The sequence below is a fragment of the Amblyomma maculatum genome, chromosome 1 (genome assembly GCF_055883805.1).
Source record: "Amblyomma maculatum isolate TAMU_Amacu chromosome 1, ASM5588380v1, whole genome shotgun sequence".
NCBI classification, from domain to species: domain Eukaryota; kingdom Metazoa; phylum Arthropoda; class Arachnida; order Ixodida; family Ixodidae; genus Amblyomma; species Amblyomma maculatum.
In genome coordinates, this window is record NC_139344.1 from 213380130 (window position 1) to 213401121 (window position 20992).

The 20992-nt window shown below is 42.6% G+C and overlaps 1 long non-coding RNA gene and 1 other non-coding gene across 3 annotated transcripts in view; one reads left to right on the top strand and one right to left on the bottom strand.

Annotated features, from left to right (window-relative positions):
- The window catches only part of LOC146205567 (uncharacterized), a 29650-nt gene extending 16733 nt beyond the window's left edge, over window positions 1-12917 (bottom strand). Inside the window, exons 1-2 of one of the 2 annotated variants that reach the window (XR_014704206.1) lie at window positions 12866-12914; window positions 4375-4455 (exon numbers count right to left, since the gene is read on the bottom strand). This is a non-coding gene — a long non-coding RNA (uncharacterized LOC146205567). Of the gene's footprint in view, window positions 1-4374; window positions 4456-12865 lie in introns of both variants that reach the window. The other variant, XR_014704205.1, reaches the window with a different exon arrangement.
- A 646-nt stretch (window positions 12918-13563) lies between these two features.
- TRNAR-UCU (transfer RNA arginine (anticodon UCU)) lies at window positions 13564-13636 on the top strand. The gene has a single exon. It is a non-coding gene; the product is annotated as a tRNA-Arg (tRNA).
- Window positions 13637-20992: the final 7356 nt, after the last annotated feature.

The following is a 20992-nucleotide window of genomic DNA, read 5'->3' on the forward strand; positions in this document are numbered from 1 at the left end:
GCTAGAACGCATAGAAGTGGTAGACTACATTTGAATCTAGCAAGTCAAAATAGGCAAATGCATTAGGTCAGACATCACAGACTTCGGTGCGCTTCATAACTGAACTAGATATTTAGTTATGAAGCGCACCAGCGAGCGTTGCTGTTTGTTTTGCCAGAGTTGAATCATCATCATCATCAGCTTGACTATACCCACTGCAAGGCGAAGGCCTCTCCCATATTCCTCCAATTAACCCGATCTGTGCTAGTTGCATCCACTTGACCCCTGCGAACTTCTTAACCTGCCGCCCCCTGCTACGCTTTCCTTCCCTTGGAATCCAATTTGTTACCCTAAGCAACCATCGGTTATCCTCTCTTCTCGCTACATATCCTGCCCATGCTCAGTTCTTCTTGATTTCCACTAGAATGTCAGTAACGTGAGTTATTTCTCTGACCCACCCTGCACATTTCCTATCTCTTAATGTTATCCCTACCATTTTTCTTTCCATAGCCCTCTGCGTTGTCCTCAACCTAAGTAGAACCCTCTTTGTTAGCCTCCACGTTTCAGCTTCATAGGTAAGTAAAGGTAAGATGCAACAGTCGTATACTTTCCTCTTGAGCGATACCAGTCAGTTGCTGGTCCTAATCTGGGGCTCCATCCCAATCTTATCCTCCTTGCTACTTCCAGTGCTTCGCTGCCTAGCGTAAACTGCTGTTCCTTTCCTATGCTATTGAACATTACCTTAGTCTTCTGCATATTGATTTTCAAGCCTACCTTTCTACTTTTACTTTTTCTGCCTAGGTCATCAATCATCCTTTGCAGTTCATCCCCTGAGTTACTTAGCAAGGCGATGTCATCAGCAAATCGCTGGTTACTGAGGCATTCTCCATCTTCCCTTATCCCTAACTGCTCCCATTCCACGTCTCTGAATACTTCTTCTAAGCGAGCTGTGAATAGTACTGGGGAGATCGTGTGTCCTTGCCTAACACCTTTCTTAATAGGAATTTAGTTAATTTCTTTATGCAGAACTATGGTTGCTGTGCACCCCCTATATATATCCTCCAGCGCTTTCACGTACGGCTCGTCTACACCCTGATTTTGCAATGCCTGCATGACCGCCAAGGTTTCTACTGAGTCAAATGTTTTTTCATTATCAATGAATGCTATGTATAAGGGCTGGTTATATTCTGAGCATATTTCTATCGGGTGATAGATGAATACGAAGTTGAAAAGGCATTGAACTTGCATAAAAAGGAATCAGATTGGATATTTTGTGTTTCAGAAAAAAAACTGCAATTATCAAAGCCGTTTGACCTTAGAAACGTGCTCCAAAACATAATTATGTGCTCCAAAACTGTCGTTTTGTTGCTCCAAAGCTGCTCCAAAATGGTTTTATTACTGTTTCCAAAGCTGCTCCAAAATGCCCGAGCCCACTTCCACCCCTGGTGGGGTCTCGCAGAACCCAAAGCAAGCAGCTCTCAGAACCCAGTTTGAGAACCCCTGGCTTAGCATATTGTTTGATGCGGTCATTAAACTGAATGAATTGAGATTAACAACCCTCACCAAAAATATGAGAAAATGTTGCTGACTGCTGAAAAAAAGTCATTGTGTGAATGCATTGCATTAATGTTTATCAAGGTGTGCATAATGTGCTAAAGTAAAAATGACAACCCTAAGTCATGGTATTGCAGCCCCTCTAGAGTGCTGGCCATAAAATGAATTGAAAATGCAGTTTTCTACATTTACCATGAATTACCAAGACTGATCTGCCTTGGTCATTCACAGATCAGTTGTTGCGACTCATCTGGATTAGCCATGTCTTCATGCAGTCCAAGATACAGTCGGACCTACTCTTTTTTTTTTTGTGTGTGTAAAATTCATCTGTATGCTTTGGAGATATCTGTAAGGGCTATAATGCTTTAGCAGCAGTATAGCGGTATTCCGCAGTGTTTTCAGCCCTTTAATTTGGTTCTTAATGGAATAATTTGCAGTGGTTGCCTGCTCTGGAGCTCCTCTGACAAGGTTCTTATGCTTTCACATATTTTGACATAAGCCATTTATATCTGCTGGTTTCTGTCACATGGGACACCTTGTATACCTGTGTTATTCAAGTATTGTCATATTAACTTGCATGACAAAGTAACCGATGGATTCGCAGTTTATAGTTTGTGCGTTAATTGTGCAAACGAGACATCATAACCTTCCAGATGTGCAAACTGTCATGTTTATTCTGTGACAAGGTTTTTACTTTTGTCCTTGTTTGAATTTTAGTCACGCTGTAGAAGAAATGTAACCTGTGAGCTTTGAGCGCACATTTCATGTGATATCTTTTTTACAAGGCAAACTGATTCTCAGAAAGGAAGGATGGGGAAGTGTCCATTGTGTGGAACTTTACATCACTTGCTGTTGTATAACTAGTGTTCTGGTAACTTCATAAGCATACATCTTAGGCTGTTTTATGTGCAGTGTAATGAACACTGTAGCAGTGGACATAAGCCTCATGAAATTAGCAATTTTTTATGTGCTGCTGTTGTAGTTATTGTCACCTACTGAAGTAATTTACTGTTTAAAAATGTGGGCATAGTAAATGAATAGACTTCATTGCTTGTTATTTGCTCGCTAGAGAATTGAAAAACAGTGAAGCATTTATTATGTAATCATTTTTGTGGAGTATTAAAGAGCCCTTGAAACGCCACTTGCAGTAATATTCTAATACAAGAAATCCATAGAGGTGATCCTTATGAGCATTGGTGCTAAATTTAAAGCGTTTCACGCAGAGTGTAATTTGCAAATAATTTTAAAAAGTGCTCCTGGCGACCGCGCGTGACAGAATGGGGCGAAATCCCTGCACGCACCGCGCACAAACTTCCCATGTGACATCACATGGGCTTGCTGGGCGCACTCGTTTATTGGACACTCCCAGGTTACGCAGGCGGGACGAGGAGTGATGGCTCGCCGTTCCGACTTTTTACTTTTTTTTTTCTTGCACACTGATGTGGCCCGAGTTGAGGGGGGAGTGAAGGAGCATTAATTTTTATCGGCCATATTTTCAGGGCCAATAAAGATCGCTTAAAAAATTTTGCTTTGCAGTGATACTTATTGCTCATACATATTTTCTAGTTTTTGTAATCTGCTTTTCATGGGCCTTTAATAATTCCAGCTTAACACTCCTGACCAAGCTGTATTTGTTTCCTAAACCTAATGAAATGTAAGCTTGCTTTCTCATACAATCTGTAAAGTTACCATGGGCCTAAATGCTTTGACATGTGCAGCCAAAATTGCTTGTCATCTGGCAGCTGAGTCAGAGTTCAAATGGATATAATCAGATGTACTTTGTCTACTGCTGGACATGATATATATCAATGTTGTTGTTGGTATATTTGCATCTGGAAGCATTGTATATGATGTCACTTGTGCAATAATCTGTACTATATATATATAAAATGGTTAAATGAGTATGTGTGTGTCTCTTCTAAATAGTGGTAAATATTTGTTGCTTCTTTTCTTTAGCCAAAGCTCCCAGTGGCATGTCACGTAAGTAATACATATTCACTCATACTGAGTGCTTCCTTGCATAGTTTTCCTGACTTACATCAGTAGGCTCAAAATTTAAATTTAAGCTCTGGTTATGTTCAAGATCCACTTCGTTTTTTGCACGTAACATGTTTCGCAGCAGGTGTATGTTCAAGCAACGTTCAGATTAAATGCAGTGGTATGTTACTGCCACCGTTGCAACCAAAACTTAAAACTTTTAAAGGAGTATGGACACAAAATTATTGGTTTTCTGCTGCCTTGGAATTGTGCATATGCCTTTAGCGTACATGAATCACCCTGCAGAATTCGTTTACCCCTGCTAAGCAAGCTATAATTGAATTTCTGCCATCAAGCTGCTGAAGTTTTATCAGCCAGACTCTCAGTGGTGTAAATGTTGGCTTCAGGTCAGTACAAGAAAAAAATATTTGCCACCTCCTCAATTTATTCACTGCAGTATAATGTGCAGTTTTCGTGCATCAGTGGATGAAAACTGATTTCGCAACCACTGTTTGGCTGTTAGAACCGAATTTGTACAGGGGAAGAAATTTGATTATGCATTATTTACCAGGCTAAAGGAAATTTCAATGAAGCTTTCTTTACATTATTGCAAAATGTGAACATGCAGCCAAAGTTTGTCTGTGCTCTTCAGAGTTGGAAGGTGCCTATAAACTGTCACCTTTGAAAAAAAAAAATTGATGCATGCTGTGTCTTAGTTTAAAGCATGAATCCTTGTATGAATAGTGCTTTAAAATGGTAATTATTGCTCCTTTCAATTTCTGTAAAATATTAAGTATGATATGTAAAAGTGTACTGAACCTACAGGTGTAACAGATGCAGCGCAATTATACATTCGACTCTTACCGTCAGTGCAAACTCTCGTGCCTGCCAATACAAAATGCACGACGTCACTTCCCGGGTCGTACTGGGAGTCTGGAATGCATGCTGCATAAAGGAAGATTGTTTGAAAACCTGTCGGCCAGTTAAGGCGCCGGACAGTATTCGGCAGCGCTCCCTTTCTTTTTTCGTAGAAGGCTTGTGACAAGTGGTAACCCCATGGTTGCATATGTATTTAAAATTTACGGGAAAATTTCGCATTGAGCGAGCTCCCTTCTCTCTTTTAAAGTCTGCGGGCGAAAATTTTTATCTACGGCAGCTGTGTAGCGACAGCTGCGATGACCAAGCTAACGACACGCTTGGGGAAGCGAAGATGTCATGGGCATCATAGATGCATTGGAGAGGTTCATATCGTTCGGTGCCGACGGATTCCGACTTAGGATTTAGTAAGCATACACCTAAACGGTTACGTAAGTGGTTGTGAGAAAGCAAACTTTTCGCACCTACAGCTGTTGTGCAGCAGCACTGGATACCGAGCGTACCGGTGGCTCAACTATATCGCCTAGTCCAAACTAATCGTTCGTACACCATGCACTACGCACCATTGCTCGTTCTGACTTGGAAATAAAAATCAGCACCAGACCGAGCTCGATGAAACTGCCCCATCAAAGCACAAATCTACCTGCTTATTGTCGATGCACTGATGCATGGACAACAAATTAAGCCCGCCCGGTCTGAGGAGAGCACGCGAGGTTCATCGCGCGCCTCGGCGATTTCAAGACTGTGTGCGACGAGCGAACGCCAACGCCTTGGTAGATGGACGGATGGACGCTGCAATATTCAATCCTGCCGTTTTTCTTTTTCTTTTTTTTTTTTTTTTTAGCACTATGGTTTTTGCCGGTTTTGTCGGCCGCTAGCCATAATGCATTCGAATCAATGATTTGGATTATGATTTGTGAGCAGTGTGCAGACCACGATGTGGAGCAGGCATCCCGCTATTCTCGTGTCTCTCGAACGATAGAGCATAACATCCTCTATATTTTAGGTTTCGTTTCATTGCAGTGCCGCGACTTTGCGGGACCCGTTTTTTGCACGCAGTTAGCCGATGGGCGGATCTTGACATAGCTTGATGTCGCGTAGACAAAAAAGGAAACTAGAAACGCTGATGCGAACTTTTCAGTACATATATTTTTAGCTATGAAATGGTTTTACTAACTTTTTTGTATAGCAGAGCCTGGGCGGCATCAATAATAACCGAACAAGTCGCGTGGACATTTGCGATTAAAAAAAAAAGGAAAAGAAAACTAACACATCTGTGAGCGCCAAGCGCGCTTCCCCGCTCGCGCACAACCTGTCTCCCCCCCATTTTTTTCCCGCTGAAACTTATCCGCATGACCACAGCTCGCGCTGGGAAAAAGCCGGATCTGTGCGCGCTCAGTGGCTCATCCCAGTGCTCATCCCTATATCCCTTTTTGCTTAACCCTTTGATCTTTGTGATGACTCATTTTTCAATTCTTTTCGCTTTCATCTTTTCCGAGTGTAAATAAATATTTTATTAGTATTTATTTCGCTGGACTAATTGGTTAATAATGCTTACAAAGGTGGAACCAGTGAAGACAGACTAAAATGTAGGCTCAGCACTTTTCTTGAGGCCAAGTTCCATGCAGGGAACTCTGAGGGAAAAAAAACAGGCCTTGATAAACAAAAGGATGGTTCCAGAGTTAGTTTCAATAAAACTGTAAAAAAAATTTTTGAAGGGTACAATGTTGCTGAACCGAAAGCAGAAGGAGATCAACCCAATTCTCCCAGTTTCCCTCATTGGATATAAACCCAGTTCCGATGCTGTGCTGCTTAAATTGCAATGTGGCATTTGTTCAGCTTAGGTCTACAATTGAACCACTTGTTACCCCAACTTAAACATCCCTGCGTATCGATGGCCTGTTGTGTATATGTATATAATTTTCTCCATATTTGATGCCAGTGGCTGGATAAGCATTTCACTACTTCATTTCAAGGAGTGCTCTGGCCTGACTTCATAGGTTGACTCGCATTCACGCAGTACTAGTAGAAGCTCAGCTTTTGACAAATTTTGTGAATCACTGTCGTGATGCACGTCACCTGGAGCACCAACCTATTCAGGCCACAACTCAGTTGGCCTGTAATTTCGATCCAGTGGTGCCTCCGTCACCAACATTGTCATCACTACTATTGCTTCAGCTGCAATGCAGTCACTGATGGCCAACCTCTCACTTGCGTAATTGGCACCCTCACCACCAAGTGTTATGACCTGGCTCCTTTCATTGAGTGAAAAACTAGGTGTACTTCAAGCTTACATCTCTGTGAATACAAAACAGTGCATCTTCCATGTCAGCCTTCCCAGCACCGAACATTAGAATAATGTTATAAATTTGTTGTCTAAGTTGCCTGAATGTTGCTTAACATTCTGTGACATAAAAATAACATTAGCAAAACATTCAAAAGGAACATTTTACTAATATTGACTTTTGAATGTTATGATAATGTATTCAGTGTTTATGTTGCATTGTAAACATTATTTTAATGTTACAAACAAATGTTGTTCTAATATTGTCTCCTAAATGTTCAAATAATGTTTGGATCGTAACTATAAAACAACATATAGCATATGTATTTCAAACACTGAGTCCCAGCACTTTTGCCCTTTTTCTTCCAGTAACCATGTTTTTTCAATAACATTTCTTTGCAACTAGAGCTTTGAGATGATGCCCACCGTAGAATGCAAGCACAGCCCTGATATTTTGCAAGAAAGTATTGCTTATTATCCATTCGCCACTATCACTAATGGAACACCTGTTGGCGATGGATATAAAAGGTTGACTCTATGCTATTAGTTCAGAGGTAAGTGTAGGAATGGTGCTGTATTGTGGAGTTGTGCTTTATTGTGGTCTTTGTAAAGCGTGGATGCTGTGTACCATCATGAGCAGTGGGCTTACATGCGCGTTCAATGTTGCTCTATTTTTTCACCATGTTACATTTATGTCGCATAAATATTAGATTTATGTTTAAATGTTTATGGAAACATATACCAATATTTATATGTAACGTTGCTAAAACATTACAAAAAAAGGACATTAACAACATCAAAATAATGTTCGACTGAAACAAAAATGTAACATTTCTCTAATGTTTCGGTGCTACCTGGGTTGTGTGCCCTGCTTTCCTGGTAATGTCAGGGCTTGCTTCTGTACTAAAGCAAACCTTGTAACTGTTTGAAAAGTGGCCAATAATTAGATTAATTGGCTTGTAATGATCTTAATTTGTAGCCAGCATGACATTTTGGCAAAGGCAGCAACATATTTGAAAGAAAAAAATGGTTTATGCAGCTGCAACGAGCTGCTAATGTCGAGCCAGCAGGTGATTATGGCCTGCTTTGGAAACTTTTCTTGTCACTCACATTTTGCAAGCATTGCAACATTAAGCACAGCTCCAATTAAGCTATAGCAATTCCCACTCTCAAGCCTACTATTATGTCACAGATTGTAATGTCCCTCCATATTCACCTATATCCTTTACCTGCCACTCTCTGCAATCTTGCCAGGCTGTGACTGTGATAACAAAGTAAAACATGACCATTTGCACCACGAACAATAGTATTTCTTTATTTATATGTACCTTACAGGCCTTCAAGGGTATTGATTGAGACAGTTGTAGGTGGCCCCGCCGGGTGGCGCAGTGGTTACGACACTCCACTACTGTTCCCAAAGACGCGGGATCGAATCCCGGCCTCGGCGGCCGCTTTTCGATGGAGGCGAAAAGCAAGGTGCCTGTGTGCTGTGCAATGTCAGTGCATGTTAAAGAACCTCAGATGGTCGAAATTTACGGAGTCCTCCACTATGGCGTCTCTCATAGCCTGAGTCGCTTTGGGACGTTAAATCCCACAAACCAACCAACCAACAAAAATATGAATTGTATTGGGAGATTCACACTGAACACTGCATTATTCGAAATGAATAGCGCGAAAACAAATGGAGACAAGAGAGAAAACACTGACAAGTGTAGTAAACTTATCATGCATAGAATTTTTGTCAGGATGGTACGAGTGATCAGATTTTGAATTCATTGAACATAACCTTCACAAGAAGTGAATTGCTAGAAATTCATGTTCACACATAATCTTTTGCGATCTCTTTGCTTACTACCTTTAGACCTCCAAATTGAAGTATCAGAAAGACTGTAGATGACTTGCATCTGCTTGCTTCCCATCTGGTCCCATATGTGATAGGGGACTGATGTGCTGGAGAAAGAACAGCACATTGTAGCTGATACTTGAATGTGCTTGCTGACATTCGAATAAAAACCATCAATGTTCTATCACATGTCGACATTTTGGGCCTATAATTTGTGCCTGCATGCCTAGATCATGTCAGTGTTTGCACCAAGAACGACCAGATATTTCTGCTCATCTATTATGGTGCAGTGATGAGATAACGGATAAATATTTATCCAAGAAACTGTTGGTGGTCTTGCTGCTTGGCCAATGTAATTTCTCCCACATATGAAAGGTATAGTCTTTGTCAAAAGTTTAGAGCCTAGAAGGTTTGCTTTTAAACCCTATATTGTGAGTTCTTTAACAATCATGGAAGTCCTAGCCAATGGAGAGGGTTGGACGAAAAATCTTCTTGCCTTCAGTAAGTTTGAAAACCTGGGAATGCATTACAAGCCACATAGTATGGCTCAGAAGTAGACTCTATGGGCTCTAAACTTTTGACAAAGGGTGTGCATTATGTGCAACACGTGTACATGAAAGGAAAGGTACTGCATGCTTAACCTGGAATCTCCTGCTGCTTAGACTTGGTAAATCTTGATCTTTAAATTTTTGTCGACCTTTTCAGAAGTGCTACCCAACTTGATGGGCATGGAGAGCACCACTTCAACATGATACTCATGTCCTACATCTTTTAGGCGATGCAACAGCCCATCAGTGTATGTCACTATGGTAACGAGATCCTTAAAAAAGTAAAGTAGAGTGAAAAACCAGAGATGCTGTGCTGGGGGCTCCCCAAAAACAGAAAAAGAAATTTCGGTTCAATCCTGAGCAAATGCTGTCTGATCACTTAATTGTTAGGTGTAGTTTTTTGTTGCCACAGCATGCTGCTATTAACAAACCAGGAAGTAGATGTTGAGTTGTTGTTGAAAGAAAGCTTGACTTGTTACAGCATTACAATTGGCTACCTTTCTTGAAAGCTTGAAAGCGGTTGCGATCACGTTCACAGACAATATGTAGTGAGCCTCTGGGACAAACAACGCCTCGTCAAACGCGTCAGGAAGAGGTACTTTGTCACCGAGGGCATAGCCAAGGCTGTCGGAGTAGACGACGGCAGTAAGGTGCGGACTCTCTGACTTTCACTGCCAATGAAATTAAGCAGGATAGCCTTCCATAGGCGTGTGGCTAGTGTAGAACCACTCGACACCACTATGCAGTTCCAGAACGTCAGCTCCAATTGCGCCTACTAACATCAGGTGGACCAGGAGACAAGGACAGCGGCAGCAGCTGCTAGAGACTTGCTATGCTCATGATGGAAGTAATAAGGCCATGTCAAGGTCCTTTAAACAGGCACATTTGTCTTCAAAATGTTATCACCAAATTCAGGAAGCAACATGTACACGTAATGCAGCAACAAGGTGTTCTATATTTCTCTTTTGCGTGCACGTGTGTGCATACATCACCAGCAGTACTTCTTCATCTCCATAACAATGATGTATTACTTCATAAACTTCACACCTTTTCTCGAGAATTATTTGCGTACCCAAGCAGTAGTAATTGAAAATATTAGAAGCAAGCTCAGGCAGCTGGCCATTCGAATTTCTCAGTAGATTTTAGCAACCTTTTATTCATATTAACGATTTCAGTTAAGTCATTCTTCACAGTGAAGTTTTCAAGTATGAGATGACGTGCTTTCAGCATCCCATGACATTAATTATAATCAAGCTGTGACTGAATTAGAAACTTGCAGAGCAACTGTTGTGAGTTGGCATTGGAACAATCTGATTTCTACCAATCAAAATAGAACTAAATTGGTATGCTTCCATGGTCCACTGAAACTTATTCCGGTCACTAGTCTGCTTCTTCATTCTCTGCGGTGTATTAATAGTGCCTACCTTTTTTGTTTTATACCTTTACAGTAGTCATCTGACTAATGTTTGTGGTCGGCTGTCCGAATAGCTTGTCTGCTATATCCTATTAATGAATTCTGCCTAATTAACGCAGCAAAAACAATCGCACATGCATTGGTGTGCAGCGTGCTGCGATATGGAATTTGTTCTTTTTACTTGTGCTCGTGTAACAAGGTTTATCATTTACTAAAATCTATAATTTGTTCTCTGCTGTAGATATGAAAATTACTAACAATTACTGCCTTTATTGTGCTATCGCATGCCATCGTTCACACTATTACATAAGAAAGTGTTATTCTTAAGTATTGGCAAAATAAGGAATTTTGATTCCTATATGTCCGTGCTCGAACAATCACAACCCCATGACTGTTTTATTTTGTCCACAGTGTGGACAAGATATGGCGAACCTGTCCATGCTTTCTATCTGCCAAGGGTTTTGAATAATTTGTCAACTAATGTTTTCTCTTGAAGCAGCCAGAACGTGGACTGTTCTAAACTTGTGTGCTTTTTTTTCCTTCTTATTTTTCTTTCTGCCTATTTCCTAGTTTTACTTTGCTTGTAAATTGAGTCTGGCATATGCTCCAACTTCTCATGCTGCTGGGCACTTCCACAAGCCATTTATGGAGGCCTGTATATGAACCATTCCACAAACAAATAATTCAGTAATTAAAAAAATTACATCATATTATGAGCATTGTGTGTGCTCAGTGCATTATAAGTTAGGTACTGCAAGTACTCTCTATACAGATGTTTTTGTTTTGTGCAAAACCTATATAGTTACATGACCGTGAACTCATTTTTAACCTTTTAAGTCAGCTTATTTCGCGCAGTGATTTACCGAGCATTCTTCATTCTGATAGTGCTTCAATCTTTCTGGCAACCAGTCAGACAATAAAAACTGAGAGTGCGCAACCGTTACGGTATCAACTGCCATTAAGGCTGAATCGCATGCACGCGAAAACTCACGCGAACGCGAACGCGACGGCGGCACGCGTCGCGCGAAGCCTTCGCGCGAACAGAAATGCATGTGTCGCTTGGCTCGTCGCTCGGATCTGCCGAAATAGAAAATTTCGCTCGTTCGCCCGGAAGTAACCGTACGTCACTGCCGCTCATTTCGCATGCTTTCTTTATTTTGTCGTGTTGCATTGTGATTGTGCATTACCGCGTAAACATTTCGCTTTGTATGAACAATGGTGGATAGCCAAGGATTCAAAGAACGTCTAATCGCAACCGAAACAACAGTAGAAACAAGGGGTCACGTGACTATTCGTGCCGATTACAGTGCAAGTTCACACACATTCGACACGGTTTGCTGTAAATACATTTTACTTTGCCATGTTGTCGCAAAATAACGTCAATTCTTGCAATCGTTATGACTATTGTTAGATTTGGCAATAGTTTTGCGGTGTACTAAGCCACTAAGCCAGCCAAATGCCAGCGTTGTCGTCGTTTCGCTCGGTTCGCGCTGTCGCGTGCATGCGTCTTCCCCAGTAGGCGACGGAGCGAACCATGATCGCTTACGCCGCGCCGCTTTGTCGCTTCGCTCACTTTTTCGCTCACATGCGTTTCCCGCTTTACTAGTGCTCAAGGCAGAGCAGAATACCGCGAAGTGAGTGAAATTTGAATGTAAAGGATGCCACTTAAGTTAGGTTCATAAGGTATGAACTTGGTTTCAGTACGCTGCATATGTTGTGAACCTTCACCACTGCGATTTGCGGCCACCAAAAACCGTTGGACGGCGGCTTTCCTTACGAGAGTATATCATGTCTCAAGAAGTTCGAGTTTAGTGCCTCCTTCATGCCCACTCACGAAAGCTACCTGCCGTTACTGTAGTGTGATATGCGAAACTTCGGAATTTATGCACGGCACAATTTTGTTTATTTCTGACTCGCACACTGCATTGACGCTTCCCTTAACCCATATTCCCTTTGCTCATATATAATGTAAATGAGATATCTTGGTGTACGACTGCTTCAAGCGTAACCTACGTTTCCTTTACTGTTACATGCATCGATGCACCGCAACCACCTTGACACGTTGCATGCATATTCGTTACCCTGCAAGATGAGATCACAAGAGGCTGCCTCAAGAGCAATGCCCTACAGGCTTCAGGCTCTAGGAAATGCCAGCTACGAAATCGTACGCAGGCCCCTTTTCAAGCACAACCCACTGCCGCCACTGCCAGCAGCTGCTGGATGAGCACAAGGCACTTCATACGACTATTACTGCTATTACAACGCAGCGCACCGCAACAACTACAGAGTCTAGCCAAGGGCTAGCAAAAACCATACAAAAACTACGGTGACTATACAAAAACTCATATGATGATATGATTGATAACTTACAAAGGTCAATGTACACTTACATCGCTCGGCTTGGCTAGCTCGGCCGACGCTTCGGCCGCATTAACCAACCATCAATTCCAAATAATAAAAATATTTAAATAATAAAGATATTTAGTAAATAAGGCACTAAAAACCTAAACCTATAAACAAAAAAGAAATAAATGCAGATAAAGTTCCATAACGCTTGAAATGTTTGCTCTAATTCGTTGTTTTATGACGTCAGCGGACGTCAAGTGCGTCAAGCTTGCTTTACCCATCGGTTAACGAGCTAACTACGTGCAAAAAACGGGAGGCCGCAGGTCATCCTCATGAATAAAGGTTTATGAATGAATGAATGAACGGAATGAACCTACTATGCCGACTACCCCGAATTTGCCGGCAGCATACTGACTCGGCCGGCAGATGGCAATACCGGGCTTGTTTTCCTTTCCTTTTTTTTTTTTTTTTTTTTTTCCCAGCTGTTACCCGCTGTCTGTAGTTGACGTCAAGGCATTTTCGCAGTCGAAACCGAAGTGCATAACATTGCAGCTAAAAATTGCGTCAAGGATGGCAGGCGCATGCCCCGCGTAAAGTTTGTCATTCTCCTGACAGATAAAGATAAGCGAAACTCTGCATGCCGCTCAATATTATCGGAAACCTAAAGCACTAACATTTAAGATATAGAAAGCCTAACAAATACAATTTGCAATTCAGTGTCAGCAGATATGGTGCTGCACTTGTCCCTGTAGCGCAGTGGAGAGCGCGTTGGACTTCTAATCCAAAGGTCCCGGGTTCGAATCCCGGCAGGGATGATTTTTTCACCAAGGGAGAGATTTATTCAAACTGCAATAATTGCCCTCAGATACCATAAAGCTGCCTCTCTGTGCGAGCTGGCGTTGGTGGGCGTTCTCCGATCCATTTCACAAATAAAGCAACTAGTCCACCTCGTCACAAAATTAAAGCAATTAAAGTACGTGTGCAGATATATAGTAACCACTCCGTTTTTCTTTCGCTTGGGAAATTTGTTTCATAATTTTCGTTCCGTCTCAGGAATCGGGTGTTACTACATCTCCCCTCAATTCAATGCGCACTGCACAGGTGGAACAAAACTAGGAGACGTGTGCGCTTTTATGACATTCCAGACAACCCGTACACAGGAGTCCAGGGACACCCCAGGGATTCCCATTGTGGCAGATTAAGATATGTAATGCCGGGTGAGCCCTGCAAAAATTCCCAAAACGTGCCAAATGAAACAGGAAGTGACTTTTTCAGAACGTCCCAAACAATACCGCTCTGGGACATGTTTGATGCATTTTGGGAGCTTAGTATGGGGCACTGTTTAGAAGGATTTCCTCCACATAAGCTACTAAATTTTTAATCTTTATTCTAGACCCTGTCTTTTGCACGGGTCTTGGAAGTAGCATGCTATTATATACCTATAATGTACTCTAAAATGCTTTCTGTTTTCAGTTCTGGTATTCAATGCTACTTAGAGAGGCACTTAAATTTGTACGTCATCATAAAGCAGATGTATATGTATGTTCGAAAACATTATTTATTTAATGTGAAAAAAGGAGAGCTAGCTGTCCTTTTTTCACATTAAATAAAATAAAGCACTTTAAATAAAGAACATGCCACTGGCCCGATATTGGGTTTGACTGGTGATTCCTGGGCCAACTGTGGCCCGGTGTTGCCAATGCGCTACCCATAATGCGATAGCATGTCCATTAATGGCCCAGTGAACTTCATGTATATGAAATATTGTGTTCAATTAATTGGCTTACAGCGGGCGATAAAGTCCATGCTTATCGAACCGCTTGCCAACATTGTACAGCCAATGAAACATACTGGTCGATACTGCCCAGTCAGCTGCTATGTCTTTCCAATATTGATCACATAATGACATACACTGGCAAATATTGTCCTGCCGTTAGACGGCTTGTCAATATTGAATATATCTTGGCATGCATTGGCCAATATCGTCCAACCAGTCATGGTGGCTTGCCAACATTCTTGGGTTCTTGTGGTTGATATTGTACGATGCCATCTGACGGCTGCTCAACATTGTACACATCATGGCATACGTTGGTCAAAATTATCCTACCGATACAGATGGCCTGCAAACATCGAATATATATCAGTGTATATGTTGGTCAATATCGTCCCGCAAGTCATGGGGGATTGCTAACATTGCACAAACCTTGGATCTAGTGGTCCATATTGTTCGATGAGCTGGGGTGCCTGCCCAGCATAGCACACATCATGGAATAGGTTGCTCAATATTGTCCTGCCAGTATGCATGGATGGCTTGTCAGCATCGAACATTTCTTGATATTGTTGATATATATTTGTACAATTCCGCGATAAATCCTGGCCTGTTCTTCGCGATGGCTTTCAACCATTGCTATTATATCGGTAAGTGCTTTAGGAGATGGTCATCGACCGTGATGTGAAGGTTTTATTTTCAATCAGATTTATATAACAGGTATACAAAAGTATTTTTGACATTTCGGAAATTGCATTTAAGATAGCCTTTAATTACCTGCATACACATTAAATTTTATTGTGCATTTTACGCTTTAAATCAAGGAAACTTGTTCCTTCCAAACGTTACAAGAAAATTTTCGATCATGCTGTTTTGGAGAAAAACTCAAACTGTGTTCTAGGAGCTATGCGCTGATTTTTTTTTTCTTTTTACTTTTTGACGAGATGCCAAGGTGATCTAAATAAGGCGCGCCTTAATTACCAACCATCAAATATTTTTTGTTTGCAGTATATGCTTGTACGGAAGTGTACATGTGCGTCGCCGCCTGGCTGTCCTGTTGGGAATCTATATACCTGAATCATGTATATTGCCAAAAATTTCGCGACAGAGCTCCTTGCATAGTAAGAGCGACTACCTCTAAGGGAGTGCAAATGAACAACTGGCGCTGTGAAAATAGTTTGTGCTGTATACACTCCGCAGGAAGATTCGGATTATAGAACACACCAAAGGCGTTCCTCAACTGGTAGCAGCGCTTTTCGGGCTATATACCTTCTATACATGTTTTCGAGCTGCCTGCAGCTCAACAATTTAGGCCTCAGTCGCACACTCATGTACACAACGTACGCACGCTTCTATACACGCATATGAGTGCACAAGCATGCGCGCGGGTCCGCTAAAACACTTCTGCGCAGTCAAGAAACGACTCAAATGCAAATGTGTGTCGCTTGAACGAATACGAGTGGTTACGCGTAGCTATCCAGTAAACGCAGACTCGAATATCCGGTGAATCCGCATCCTGTAAACCTTTGTCCATGATTGCAAACACACGCACGTGTAGCATCTTTACTTCCGCATTTTTTTTTTTTTTTACGTGATGGAAGGAAGCCCAACATGTTCAAGCGATAGCAGAAGTAGGAGAGATCGCGCTAGCCAACCATGCACGCACAGATTCTCCATTACGATAGCTGTTTCTGGCATTCAGCCTCGGAACCAAATATATCGCGCCTCAGTACTAGCTGGCCGTATAGACAGAGATGTTGGGCTGCTTTCAAAGCCTTTGAGTTCTAATATCTACTAAACACAAATTTGCATCCTATTCCTGCACTCCTTCGCGCTCTGACGAAAATTAGATAGCGCCGACCAAAAGAAAAGTATGGAATGACGTTTCGGCTCCCCCAATCGAGCATGAGGCACAACGTAGCCGCGTCGTTGGTTTTATTCACGGTGCATGAGCGAACCCAGGCACCTGACGTAGATTTGGAGCAAGTTTCCGTCATTCCGTTTTCGCTGTTGTCTAAATAACCAGCGATTCCAGATAGAGCCGTGACTTCTTCTCTTTCTTTTGCGATTACACGTGTCTCTGCCCAGTTTATGTTTTGAGCGGTGGGTAATGAGTCGTCCGGTCTGCATGGGTTACGCTAGAGCTGTCTGGAAACGAGTATATCTAAGAACGGGAGGCGGCCTTCGATATCCTCTTCAACGGTGAACTGTATGCTGGCTCCAGACTGTAAAGGTGAATAGTAAAGTAATGTAGTGCTTCCTTCTTCAGAATACAAAAGCAGCAGTCGTGTCTACGCACACTTTTGGGGCAGGCGTGAAGGACGCAAGAGCGCGGCCTTCGATTTGGGAAGTTAGCGACTGTCACAGAAATCGATGCGGCTCCATGAACCAGCCTGAAAGGGACACCCTCAAAAGAGAAATACATGTTTGACAGGCAGAATCTGAGAAGGCGGGTCAGGCCATGCACATATATCGGACGTCTTTCCGGCAGTTATGGGTCTGATTCGAGGGCAGCGGTGCTGCAAAGTACATCGGCACACTTGTGAAGAGTGACTCACATCGAATCAAACCATGATTTCTCCGGTGTTGATTTCAAGGTTTTGAACATTTTCGATGAAGTGAATGGTGTTGCGTAAGTTGGTAGAACTCCTGCCGACGAGAGGAGAGATAACTCTGTGCAGAAACTTGGATAGATTCTGACGCGGCGAACATGTAAAATCCACTATAGGATGCAGAGGGGTAAGGCTTGTGAATCCGGGGCTGAACCATTGTGGCATAACAGGTAGAATACAGCAACCTGTGCTGCGGGAGCACCTTTCGAAAGACGTCGGCCAGCAATTTCTGTAATTCTCTGTATTTTGGCCTTCGGATCTCGAGCGAGGCGAGCGTAATTAAGTGCGGTCTTCCTAGAGGGCCAGCATTTTCTTTTTGTAGTCGTACTTATCTAAAAGCGCAGTGGAATTCCCCTTGTCGGCCGGAAATATCACAATGTATTGATTAGTGCGGAGGCTTGTAATAGCTTCTTTTTCTTGGCGCGTAAGGTGATCGATGAATGAAAACGTAGCTTGGAAAGGACGCTCACCACGCGGGTGCAGGCTTCGTCTCGCCGCGACGTGTCAACCTGGTTCGAAGCATTCTCAGCAGCACCTTCCTGGTGTAGAGGGCGGGGCCAGTGTTAAAATTCAGGCCCAGGCTCAAGACAGTTGTTTGGCTGGTTGAACGCAGGTTCCGTATTTTGATCTACGCACCGGTTTCCGACATCACTCTGGTAATCGCGCAATCTTCGCTCAAAGTCACCCGACTCGCCGATGTACACAGACGGGCAGTCCGCACATGGTATCGAATAGACAACACCTTCTTAGCTTGTCTTTGACTTGTACAAGCTGACTCCTCTGTTTTCGGGCTGGCGCATGCGCAGTGTTTACTTCGTAGTACCGTAATATGCGCGCCAAATGTTCCCTGATGACAGGAACATAGGGAATCGCGGCTCTTTTCTGGGTAGCGGGATTAGCTTGCAGTCTGGGAAGTTCCATTCGGCGCTGTACAGTCCATGACGTGTGCAGATAGCCACAGGTGGACAAGTCACGCCGTATACGCACATTTTCAGCAATCCGGTGTACTACTCGCCACGAAACACGGAATGTCTAATAAACCCCTGTAAACAGTTTCAAAAGTTTACAACGTCTAGCTCTGGATGAAAACGCCTCCCAGACGTTAGAAAAAAAGAAGTTTCCTCGTCAACTTCTTTAAAACACGTCAAGTACAACGCTTTTTCAGAAACATTTAAGAAAGGTTTAATAAGAAACCTCTCGAGGAAGTTTCATTAGAAGTTTTTTCAAGAAAGGTCTTATTCATGTCTGCTTGAAAATGATCCACCTTCCACTTCCGCTGTTCGGAATGTCGAATAATCATAGCAAGCGTTCTTGACCACATAATTTATTCCAGTCACCAGTACACACAACAGGTACGGCACATAAATTATTACAGTTCTGTATTACTCCGATGTTTGTACTTGAGTATTTATTCAGCAGAGCGCAGGTGTAAATACCACTCGAACTCTGAAAGCGCCGGCCCGAAATCGCGGTAATCACGGTCTATATCGAGGCCAGCTAATCAACGGCTCGTATGACAGCACATGCGCCGGATGCTGGTCCTGACAGACAAGGGCAGTTACGCGAATGATGACATTTTCATGGTGCAAACGTCTCATGTCCTTGCTTGTCTGGTAGGCCTCGGTGCCGACGCACTGACGCTGCGAATGTTGTCGCCGACGGGATAACAGTTGCCCTAGCCCAATTCGCTCGCGTGCGCTTGCTTCGCAGTTCGAGATTCGCCGCAGCTGGCTTGCTGCTTAATCATAGAAAAACATGTTTCTTTATGGCCACGTTCTCTTGTCCTGAGCGCCTGAGCTCCTCGCCGTAGCATGTCGCTCGCTGCTACACTGGCTACCGCGACAGCGTTCTCGCGAGCACAATCATTTGCAGCCACTGCTGCGCTGTGATGTGGACCTCGTTTTCTGAAGAAGTAAGTCACTTTTCGCTTCTATTGCTCCTTGACAGTAACATATTGCGGATGAGCAGTAAATGCGCCAGACTTTACCGTTGTCCGATGTCTTCTGTTTAACTCTTTTTGCAGGTTTTAAAACAGTATCAGTGAGTGTCAAACGATAATGTTTAATGGCTGTACTGATTTCCTGGCTCCTGTTTTTGTGTATGGCAATTGAAATCAATTAACAGTAGTAGTTGTTTATCCCTGTATATTGGGCTCATTGTCGCTGCTGCACGCATATAGGTATTTTTAAAGTATTCTGTACAGACAACCACTTGGTTTAATTAGTTTCAGTGCACAGAATTTAATAAAAGCTGGGAATATGCCTCAAATGCAATCTGTGTTTTTAACCTAATACATTAAACTGTGGTTGACTTCATAGAGTTCAAGGCATGCACCGAAAATAATTATAAACTATGAAATTAATATCAGCTACAATTTTCAAGAAATAAGGAAACGTCTAAAACTGTTTCTAAAAAGCTTTTGAGAAGTTTATACTTTTTTGGCGAAGCATTAGCAGGCATATAAAACCTCTTTTTGCTTCATTGTCTATAAAACACCTGAAAATGGACTTCTTGTAGACTTTAGCATATATACCCGTGTAGAAGTTTGTTAGAAGTTGCATAGCCCTTCTTGTGTTTCGTTGGTATGGAACACATTTCGTCGAAGGAGCGATGACGCCGCAGAACGTTTCTGACAATCAGGGTGAACGGACTTAAAATGGAGATAACGGCCAGTTAGCGTGGGTTTCCTGTAGACAATAAAATTTAGACGTGAGGGCTGTCTGGAAACGAGTATATCTAAGAACTGGAGGCGGCTGTTGATACCCTCTTCAATGGGGAACTGCATTCTAGGCTGCAAAAGTCTGCGGATATGCATTATACCCCAAAATACCTTATCTATAAAGGATACACCTTGCAGTGCTACTGATTTCCGAGATGCGTGAACTCTATGAGGGCTGGCGGCTGAAATTCATCGCTGGCTGGTGAAGAGGGGCATGACTGCCGGTGTCGATGTGGTGAACAACCTCGGTCGCACGGCCCAAGGAAGTCGCCTGAACGTCAAACGAAGAACGGAACTGGTTGAGGAGAGCAAACAGTTGCTCACGATGAGTCGGGTCGAGGTCACTGGCTACAGGCAACTCCGGTGGTTTTTCCATCATTATGTGTTTTTGGTTGAATTAAAATCCTCGGCACGTCCTGACTCGAACACAAAAAACCGCTTTTCGAAATTCCAATTAGAAGTATTTTTAAAAAGAAAAAACAGCAAATCGAAACCGAAACTGCTTTCACGGCCAGAAATGACGTCCCGGGTGACGAAATGGTGACGTTACACTCAGTATTAGAGAAACACTCGTACGTGCGTTGGATGGTGAAAATAAAGCATGGAAATCATGAAGCATTGCATAAAATGTCTGAGGTAGTTCAATATAAGCCTCACAATTTCATAATCATGCGGGAAGTGGACAGTAACGCCGGTATACTGTTTGTGACGTCAGAGGCTCAGTTTTGCCGGCAGAAATAGTCTCAACTTAAGCCATGAAAACAGCATATTTTAAAGTCGGGTTGCGCGCGAACGGATTACCGTATGGCGCCCAAGTTTTGTAGAATGCGTCAGGACGGAGATGATAATCTACAGTAAAACATTTATTAGAATATTCGAATGTCAAAAAAAACCCCGGAGTTGCCCTTTAAGCCATGAAAACGACATGTTTTAAAGTCGTGTTGCGCGTGAACTGATTATTGTACGGGGCCCAAATTTTGTAGAATGCGTCAGGGTGGAGAGGAGAACCTGTGGTAAAATTTGTACTAGAATATTCGAATGTCAAAAAATCTCCGGAGTTGCCCTTTAAGGT